We start from the raw sequence: 10,723 nt of genomic DNA, 5'->3' as shown, positions 1-10,723 counted from the left end.
CGCTCTGATACCAAGTTGTAACGCCCTGGATAGCCAAGACTGTTACACTGTGTACTTATAAAGGTGTAAGACTTGCTAATCAAGTCATTATTTTAAAAACGTGTCACTAAACATGTAAGAGCTAGGGTTAAAAAGGTTTTGGTCTCAAAAGACTCATTTCATATATTTAAACTATTATAAACACAGGATCCCATAAGAAAACAGAGTTAAAATAAGTTTACAGACTCCGAAAAGTACATGAGTAATCACTAGCCATATTAAGTCAAAATAGACAGTTTTCAGGTCTCGCGTCCCTGCCTAAACCTCAACCGTGGCGGCCGGGTAATTGCCCTGTACATTCTGCTCGTTGAGCTCTCCAATCAAGGCTGATCTAACTTGCCCTTACCTTTACCTGCACCACGTAGCACCCGTGAGCCAAGGCCCAGCAAGAAAACATCTTATACAACTCAATCAATGATAACAGACAGTTAATTCATTATGCATGTATTCCCATCAAATTATCCACAATAGATATTCAGTACGTACATTCAGATTCAAGATACAATCAATCACATGTTACACTCATATCACACAATATTCAGGGCCGACGACTTAGGCCGCACCCTCTGTTTAACCCACTGACTCCGACCCGCTTAAACCGAGCTCAATGCATAATAAGCTGTCCTCGGCTACCAGTGGCCGAGTCGCGCCCTGTGCGCTAGTGAAACCCTTGGCACCCTTAGGCCATTGGTTCACTAAATGGCTTGCATGGCATAATACCATCTTTTCAAGCGTTTACAATAGGGAGCCCTTAGTCCCGTCACATATATTCAACCAGGTGCAGTTTTCTTACCTTTAGTCTGTACAGTTATTGAATTACGAGCAACGCCCCTCAAGCACGATCCGTTCCCGAGCCTAAGCCTTTATCACCTAGTCACAACCAAAGTATAGGGTTCCATTAATACTCGAATATAGGTTTCTGGTTATAAAACTAACTCCCGGGAATCCGAATTCCACCAAGCACGGTGGTGAAATCAATCCCGAGCATACTAGACCACTTTCCCGTGCCTAAAACCCTCAAAAGCTCATGTGTGCAACCAAGGGCTGCGGCCCTTGAAGCTTAGCCGCGACCCTAGCCTCAAAACAGAACCCATGCCTTCCCAAACATATCACGCGTCGCGACCCTTGCTTTGGGCGCCGCGGCGCCCTCCCATGGCTGAGTCGCTCTTAAAAAGGTCGCAGACCGCCAGGTCCGGAAGCAAGAAGGCGGAGGTTCTGACTCTGAAGAAGAAGAAAAAGAACCATGCGCCAAGCACATCCTAGATGTCGTGCTACAGGGTCGATCTAGTCTTGGTCCGGATTGTAATCAACTTTTCGTAAACAGTTCGTGGCCGCCATAAAGCTGGACATAGAAGTCAGTGCGCTGGCCAACATCAAACATCATCCCACGGAGACTCTTAGGGCTTACATCCAACGCTTCACGGAGGAAGCCTAAAAAACTAAGGTGGATGACAGACAACGCTTGGTAGCTCTCTAGTCTGAAATTAGAGCTGGGTCCCCTCTATGGGATGAAAAGCAACACAACAAGGCGGCCTTGAATAATTCATCAGAAGGGCACAAGGTTTCATCAACTAGGAGGAGGCTCGAATCCAAGTCTTTGGGTGGCAGCCAGCAACCCAGTCGACAACACAAACTTTCCTTGGATATGGAGCGCAGTATCTGGCAAATATCTATCTGGCACCCCCAGCGGCATCCAAATCCGCCGGAACCCTTGGGATGCCATTCATGACCCCGACGATCTATGGGCCCACTTCGACGGGATATGCTCCATCAACCCCATTCTCCGGGTATGGAGTGGAACCCACCAGGTACAATGCCGCTCTCGGTGGTGCCCAATGTCACGGGCCGACTATTTGGGTATTCCAAGTAGACGGAATGTGCGGCACTTGCAGACACTTGAAGCTAGCAAGTCAACCTACAACACACACTTACAGGCAAACAAACTCAGTGGTTAGCCACATACACATCGCAGACATGCAATGGGCAATAACGAAGTATGAGCAAGCACAAAGCAAGTCATTTCTGGGAACGTCCACACAACACAAAGCACACAACAAGGCAAGTGGCACGCAGTGGCCCAATGAAGATAATAAACAAGTAACACATAAGCAACAAGGGAGCATACAGGGGCAAGTATGGATAAACATCGTTTTATTAATATATAGCATCGATAGGGCAAGGGAGTACACAGCTTTGGCCCCTATCTGCTGATGGCCATGGTGCTTCCCTAAGTCACTAGGTCACCTCCCCTTAAGGAGCCTTCTAGGGATACAAGGTCTTCCTAGTAACATATATGATTTTTGTCTGGGAGACATATGCATAATTAAAAAATTGCCACTACTCTATCCCATGAGATTGCTTGGTCTAAGACTTGACTAATGATCAAGCACCAAGGCATGCTCACTTACAAAATGGCCCCATGTGGGTGTGCCAAAAAGGCAGCACGCCACACTCTCCCCCACTCAATTCTTTGGCGTCCTTGACAAAGTAGCTTGTAGATCATCAATCTTCTGCGTGAGCTTCTTCAAGTCTTTCGCCCTCTCCCAACTGATCTCGTCATCTGTGAGCCCCTTCCATTTTACCAGATACTCCTTATGCTTTTTACGGTTAGTGGTGACCTTCCTTTCCACCAGGATTTCTTCAGGTTGACGCTTGCTCCTTAGCTAAATGATGACTCCTCCTCTGGTTGACTGGTTGTGCTCTGGATTTGCTGGATCTTCATGATACGGCTTCAAGTTGCTGACGTGAAGGACCGGGTGTATCTTCATCCATGCTGGTAGGTCGACTTGTAGGATGTTAGGCCAACTTTTGAGATGATTGAGACCGTACCCTCATACTTGCGAACGAGTCTGATGTCTTTGTCTCCTCGGAATCTCAACTGTTCGGGCCTCAGCTTGATTAACACTAAGTCACCTGCTTTGAACTCCAGTGGTCTGCGCTTCTGATCTGCCAACTTCTTCATTCTTCGTGATGCTTTTTCTAAATAAGCTCGGGCAATCTCTGTCATTTTCTTCCAGTATTTTGTGAAGTGTAAGGCTCGCGGGTTCCGACCGCGGTATTCGTCCACTATGTGGGGCAACAGTGGCTGCTGTCCATTAACAACTTCAAAAAGGCTCTTATTCGATGAAGAATTCTTTTGAGAGTTGAAGTAAAATTGAGCTACATCGTGTAGTTGCGGCCAATTCTTCTGATTGGCATTGACAAAGTGGTGCAAGTACTCCTCCAACATCCCATTGAATCTTTCTGTCTGCCCATCTGTTTATGGATGGTAGCTCGAGGATATGTTCAGTTGTGATCCAAGAAACTGAATAGTTCGGACCAAAAGGTCCTAGTGAATCTTCCATCTCGGTCACTAACAATGTTCTGGGGCACTCCCCAATATTTGACAATATGCTTGAAGAATTTTCGGGCTATCTCCTCTGTCGAACAGTACTTCGACACCAGGATGAATGTTGCGTACTTCGAGAATTTGTCCACGACCACCAAGATCACACTTAAATCCCCTGTCTTTGGTAGACTGGTTATAAAGTCAAGCGACACACTCTCCCATGGTCGGCTTGGGACTCACAACGGTTCCAACAACCCAGGTGTCTTATTCCTATTGACCTCGTCTTGCTGACAGACGAGACAGGTCTTGGTGTACTCCACTACATCATCTCGCATTTGTGGCCAATAGTATCCTTGCTTCAAAAGGGCATGCGTTCTCTGCCACCCTGGATGACCTGCTCACAAGGTGTCATGACACTCGCTTAGTAATGTCTTCTGAAAATCTCCAGCTTTCGGAACATACAAGCAACCCCCTTTGCCCCACAGAAGATCATTCTCCACCCAGAACTGGCGAGTCTTGCCTTCTTTTACGAGCTTCAGGATGGTTCTGACAACTGGGTCTTTCCCCAGGTTTTCTTTGATGCACTCCTTGAGTGGAGTGTTCACCACACTAGCCGACAAACTAGCCAAGATCTTTAGAGTCGCCAATTCTACTTTGCGACTCAAGGCGTCAGCTGCCTGGTTCAAGCGTATTGCCCTGTGCTCAAAACGGAAATCAAATTTTCCACGAACTCCTGCCATTGAGCCTGCTTAGGGGTCAGATTCGGCTGAGTAAGGAAATGACTAATCGCTGCATTATCCATCTTCACCACAAACTTTGACCCTAGCAAGTAATGTCTCCACACTCGCAAGCAATGGATAACTATGAGGAGTTCCTTCTCCTGGGCAGTATACCGCCTCTCAGCTTCAGACAGCTTGCAACTCTCATATACTACCGGGTGGTCTTCTTGTACTAGTACCCCTCCCAAAGCATAATATGAGGCATCTGTCTGTACTTTGAAGGGCTTGCTAACATCTAGAAAGGCAAGAACATGATCCTTCATCATGGCTTCCTTCAAACTCCTGAATGCTTCAGCACACTTGTCAGTCCATGCCCAAGTCACACCCTTTTTCAGCAGCTCGGTTAAAGGTGTTGCTCTTCTTGAGTATCCGTCCACAAATCGTCTATAGTAGTTGGCTAGGCCCAAGAAATAGCAGAGTTCTTTCACGTTTGTGGGGGCTTTCCATTCTTGGATTGCCCTCACCTTCTCCAGATCCATACGAATTCGGCCACGTTCCACAACGTGGCCTAGGAACTTGATGCTCTCCTGTGCAAATGAGTATTTCTCACGCTTCACATATAGCTGGCTCTCTCTCAACTTCTGAAACACTTGAGCCAAGTGTTCTTGATGCTCTTCAATCATGGCACTATAAACCACGATATCATTTAAGTACACCACCATGAACTTATCTAGATACTCGTGGAATACTTTGTTCATCAGTGTGCAGAAAGTGGCAGGTGCATTTGTCAACCCAAATGGCATTACTCGAAACTCAAATGATCCATATCGAGTAACGCACATTGTCTTTGGTTCATCCCCATCTGCGATCCTCACCTGATAATAGCCCGATCTCAAGTCCAACTTTGTGAAGTATTTGGCTCCACTTAGTTGGTCGAACAAATCAGCGATCATAGGGATGGGGTAGGTGTTGCGAACTGTCACCTTGTTGAGAGCCCTATAATTAATGCACAGTCTCAAGCTCCCATCATGCTTCTTTTGGAATAGCACAGGTGCGCCAAATGGCGCCTTCGATGGTCTGATGAAGCCTACCTCCAATAACTCTTTTAGTTGTTTCCTCAACTCTTCTAGCTCAGGGGGTGCCATTCTGTAAGGCGCTTTTGTTGGAGGTTTCGCCTCCGGCACCAGCTCTATCTAGTGATCAATCCCCCTCTTTGGTGGCATGGCTTTGGGGAGTTTATCTGGCATCACATCCCCATACATCTTCAAGACCTTGGTAATTTCTAGTGGAACAATCTCTTCCACTGATTCTTCGAACATGGTGGGTACTGCTTCATAAGTGGGCTCCTACTTCTTCACACCCTCCTTGAACTGTAAAGCTGATAGAAGCTTCACACCAGGGGGTGGTTTCACCTTTACGGGCACCATCGAAGGAGTCTCTCCCATTATGAGCAAACTCCCAGTGGCAGGAATTGGGATGGCACCTTTCTCGGTTAGAAAGTCCATCCCCAAAACTACATCGAAGTCGTCCATATGGACCACCACTAAGTCATTCTGTCCCTCCCACGTGTCAATTTTAACTTTTACACCTTTAGCCACGCTAGTTGTGGCCAAGGCCTTGGAGTTGACCGCTTTAATACGGCCTGCATCTTTCTCCAGTTTTAGTCCCAGTTGCTTTGCTTCGAGTTCTGAGATGAAGTTATGGGTGGTGCCAGTGTCGATCATCACGCTTTTGGTGGACTTGTCGTTGATGGTGGCATCCACGAACACTAGCCCCTTCCCCAGGGCCTTCTTCCCTTTTTTGCCATGTTTTTTGAGAGCATTCAACAGGCGGACAGCGCCCATGTGCGCGTACTCTTCATCCTCCTCTTCTCCTTCGCCCTGTTCTTCTTGGCCAATGAGGGCATTAAAATTGCTCCTGTAAGGGCAAACTGCCGACTTATGTGGACCTTTGCAGAGCCAACAAGCTAGCGGCTTCCTCCCTGTAGCAACATCTGTACCGCTGGAAGAACTGGACTCTGCTGTCCTCTTCTCTCCCCTACTCTTGCCCTACCATGACTTCCCAGACTTCTTACTCCCAGCGTTACTTGAGCTGGTTGGAGGGGTAGCTCTTTTTGGTAGGCTGCTCTCCAGAGTGTAGTCTGTTAAGTGTTCAGCAGCAGCTTGAGCGGTGGCTAGGTCAGACACACGCTGTCTTTGAAGTTCTTGCTTGGCCCATAGTTTAAATCCCTCGGACATGTCCTTAATATCGAGCATTAGTCTCGAAAAATTCTTCACATATTCTCAGACTGTCCCGACTTGTTTAAGCTCTCTCAAGTGGCGTCGAGCCATGTAGGCGACATTTTCTGGCAAAAATTGCATCTTTAGCTCTCTCTTCAAGTCTACCCAAGATGTGATGGTGCACCTACCATTCTCTATGTCGTTGTACTTTGTCCTCCACCACACCTTGGCATCCCCAGACAAGTACATGGTAGCCATGGCGACTTTTCCTTCTTCTAAATCGGCACGCACGGCTCTAAAATAGTGTTCCATGTCGAAGAGGAAATTTTCCAAGTCCTTTGCGTCTCTGGCCCCGTTATAGGGCCTCAGCTCAGGCACTTTAACTCGGCCATATTTCATACCTATTGGCCCAGTTGCAGGGGCATTCCCAACCGCTCACATGGTTAGGTTTACCATGGCAATTAACTTAACCATTTCTTCTCTGAGCACGCCAACTGCCTCCCTGCAATCTTCCGTAGTGTCATTTATGGAAACCTGTTGTTCCTTCCGCATGCGCTCCACTGCCACAATACGCTCTTCCCACCGAGGGGAAACAGAAGTACTTGTTGGAGTGTTTCTTTGCTCCAATGAGATTATTCTGGATAGGAGAACATCATTTTCCTTCTCTAGTGCAGCTATGCGATTGCTTGCATCTGACGATCCAGATTTATGACTTGCAGAGGAAAGATCCCTAACCCTTTCATCCAAGCCATCTAATTCCCCCACACGCTTCTCAAGTGCTTCGATCCTCTGAGTGTTGCTTACCATTAGTGTGTTTTGCCAAGCTCTTTCTAACTTGGCTTTGATACCAACTGTCATGGGCCGGCTATTTGGGTACTCCAAGTAAATGGAACGTGCGGCACTTGCAGACACTTCAAGCTAGCAAGTCAGCCTACAACACACACCTACAGGCAAACGAATTCAATGGTTAGCCACATATACATCGCAGACATGCAACGGGCAATAACAAAGTATGAGCAAGCACAAAGCAACGTCCACACAACACAAAGCACACAACAAGGCAAGTGGCACGCAATGGCCCAACGAAGATAATAAACAAGTAATACATAAGCAACAAGGGAGCATACAGGGGCAAGTATGGATAAACATCATTTTATTAATATATATCCTTGATACGGCAAGGGAGTACACAACTTTGGCCCCTATCTGCTGATGGCCATGGTGCTTCCCTAAGTCACCAGGTCACCTCCCCCTAAGGAGCCTTCTAGGGATACAAGGTCTTCCTAGTAACATATATGATTTTTGTCTGGGAGACATATGCATAATTACAAAACTACCACTACCCTATCCCACGAGGTTGCTTGGTGCAATACTTGACTAATGATCAAGCACCAAGGCATGCTCACTTACAAAATGGCCCCATGTGGGTGTGCCAAAGGGGCGGCACGCCACACCCAACAACCTTAGGTCGAAGCAGTTGAGGCAAGCATAAACCCCTCACAGGGAAAGAGATTGGGCAAAAGTCAGAACCAATTCGATCCCTCAAAGAAGGGAAAGAAGGGGTACGAGCCCTAATACACAGAGTATACCAATTTGGTGGACACCCGGGAAAACATCTACCTTGCAATGGGAAATGTAGTTCATTATCGGAAACCAAGCCCCATGTTCAAAGGGGGAAATAATTCAAGGGACACCAGTGAAAGGTGTGCCTACCACAAGGACGTGGGCCACACGACCGAAGAATGTCGTCAGTTGAAGGACGAGATCAAGAATCTGATCAAACTGGGACATCTCCACCAATGGGTCAGGATGCCAACAAGAGTTTCAGGACTGCCAGTAGCTCCTGGACAACCTTTGGCCCTGGGTGCCCAAGGGTCGTATCGAACTCCTCAGGGAGGGTACGCTCCTGGATCGGGAGCATAGGCCTCTCTAGGGGCCCTAACAGTGCAATCAACCAGAGGCCCTATGGCTCCTGGGCACAAAATTCCACCATATCCTCCCGGAATCGCTCTTCCTCGGGTAGATGGCCACGTGGCCACCATATTAGGAGACTTGCACCTAGGAGGACCGTCTCGAAACAATCATAAAAGGTATCTTAGCGAGCTCGATCACGACCATGAGGTGTGCACCTTGGTCCAGACTCCGACCCAGTGTCCCAAGCTGATGAACCTTCCCATAACATTCACAGAGGAGGATGTCTGGAATGTTCACTTTCCGCATCACAACCCTTTGGTCATTGACGCCCAAATCGCCAACAAACGAGTGTCTCGAGTGTTGGTGGACAATGGGAGCTCTATCAATGTCCTATTCAAGCCAGCCTTCACGACTATTGGGCTAATGGAGGCGCACCTAGCCTCCTTCCCTACGCAGATTTACGGCTTCAATGGGGATTCCTTGCTCCCAATGGGCAAGATTCAACTCCCTATGATGCTAGGGAACGAGGTTCAAGGCTCATTCAAGTACTGCAGTTTCGCAGTGGTAGATTGCCCCACTGCGTGCGACGTGATCTTCTGTCGTCCTGCTTAGTCGACTTCGACGCCATCACCTCCATCTGCCACCTTTGCATGAAGTTCCCATGTGATAATGGAGGAGTGGGAACTGTAACGGGAGATCAGATGAGCATTCAAAAGTGTTATCATGTCTCTGACTGAACAATTTTTATGGTTCGTGAAGAGCCTCTTGAAGAGGAAAACACTGATCCAATTCCACCACCACAGCTTGCACGGAGGGTGGTATGGAAGGATGATGAATTGGATTCGCTGATAGAGGTGGATAGGGCATTAGAGCCCATGGAGGAAGTTGAGGAGGTGTGCATTGGTGACACTGACCGACCAAAGTGATTTGGGTAGGGAGAAACTTAAAGTCGTAGGTCAGGGCTACCATAATTTTCCAGGTGAAGGAGAACCATGACATCCTGGCTTGGTCTCATTCAGATATGATCGGGATCGACCGCAACGTCATATGTCATGCCATGAACATTGACGAGAACGCAACTCCCATCCGACAGAAGCGAAGGCCCTTAGGCGTGGAAAGGGCAAAGGCCCTCAAGTTATAAGTCGAGAAGTTGTACTTGATCAACTTCATCTGGGAAGCCTTATATCCCATCTAGCTAGCCAATCTAGTGTTGGTACCAAAGCCAACCAGAACATGGAGGACTTGCATCGACTTCATGGATCTTAAAAAGGCCTGCTTGAAAGATTGCTTCCCTCTGCCCCCAAATAGACCAGATGGTGGATGCTACATTGGTGTATGAGTTGCTGAGCTTCATGGATGCCTACTTCGGCTACAACCAGATCTTAATGTCCATAGTAGACTAGGAACACACCAGCTTCCACACGGACAAGGGTGTATACTGTTACATTGTCATGCCCTTCAGGCTAAAGAATGTTGGGGCCACCTATCAAAGGCTGGTCAACAGGATGTTCCGGAACTAGTTAGGGAAGAACATGGAAGTTTATATAGACGACATGTTGGTTAATTCCAAGACCGCGATCCAACACACGGACGACCTGGCAGAAGCATTTGCCATTATCCGAAAGTATGGGATGAAGTTGAATCCCAAAAAATGCCCTTTTGGTGTGGCATCCGAGAAGTTTCTGGGCTTCATAGTAAGCTCGAGAGGGATAGAAGCCAACCCGAACAAAAACAAAGACGTTCAAAGCTTGATGGGAAGAATAGCAGCTTTGAGCTGCTTTGTCTCGAATTCGACGAACAAGTGCATCCCATTCTTCAATGTACTTCGTGGAAACCAGAGGTTTGAATGGATGGCTGAGTGTGAAGAGGCTTTCCAAAAATTGAAGGAACATCTGGCCCAAGCGCCAATCTTGTCAAAACCAGTGGATGGGGAGCCATTGTACTTGTATTTTGTAGCGTCAGAACATGCCATTAGCGCCGCTTTAGTGCGAGAAGAGGGAAAGGTCCAGCTCCTAGTCTATTTTGTAAGCAAAAGGTTGTTGGGCACAGAGTCCAGATACCCTTTAATCGAGAAGCTAACATTTTTCTTACTGACCACCTCCAGGAAGCTGAGACCTTACTTTCGGGCCCACACCATCAAGGTACTGACGAATTATCCCCTACGACAAGTACTACAGAAACCTAAATCATCGGGAAGACTTTTGAAGTGCGCCATGGAGCTTAGCTAGTTTGACATTGCGTATGTCCCCAGGATTTCCATCAAGGGACAGGCCCTGGCCGAATTCATCTTAGAATGCACCGGGATAACCAAAGATGAAGAACCCGTCGACCCCATAATGCCCTTGTGGAAAATCATTGTAGATGGAGCCTCCAATGAAAATTGGGTCGGGGCCGAGATCATCTTGATATCCCCTCAAGGTCACCAGTTGCAAAGCGCACTATGTTTCCAGTTCGAAGGATCAAATAACGAGGCTGAGCACGAGGCCATGCTGGTCGGACTACGC

This window comes from Humulus lupulus, chromosome 2 (genome assembly GCF_963169125.1).
Source record: "Humulus lupulus chromosome 2, drHumLupu1.1, whole genome shotgun sequence".
Lineage (NCBI taxonomy): Eukaryota > Viridiplantae > Streptophyta > Magnoliopsida > Rosales > Cannabaceae > Humulus > Humulus lupulus.
This window is presented reverse-complemented; position numbering follows the sequence as displayed.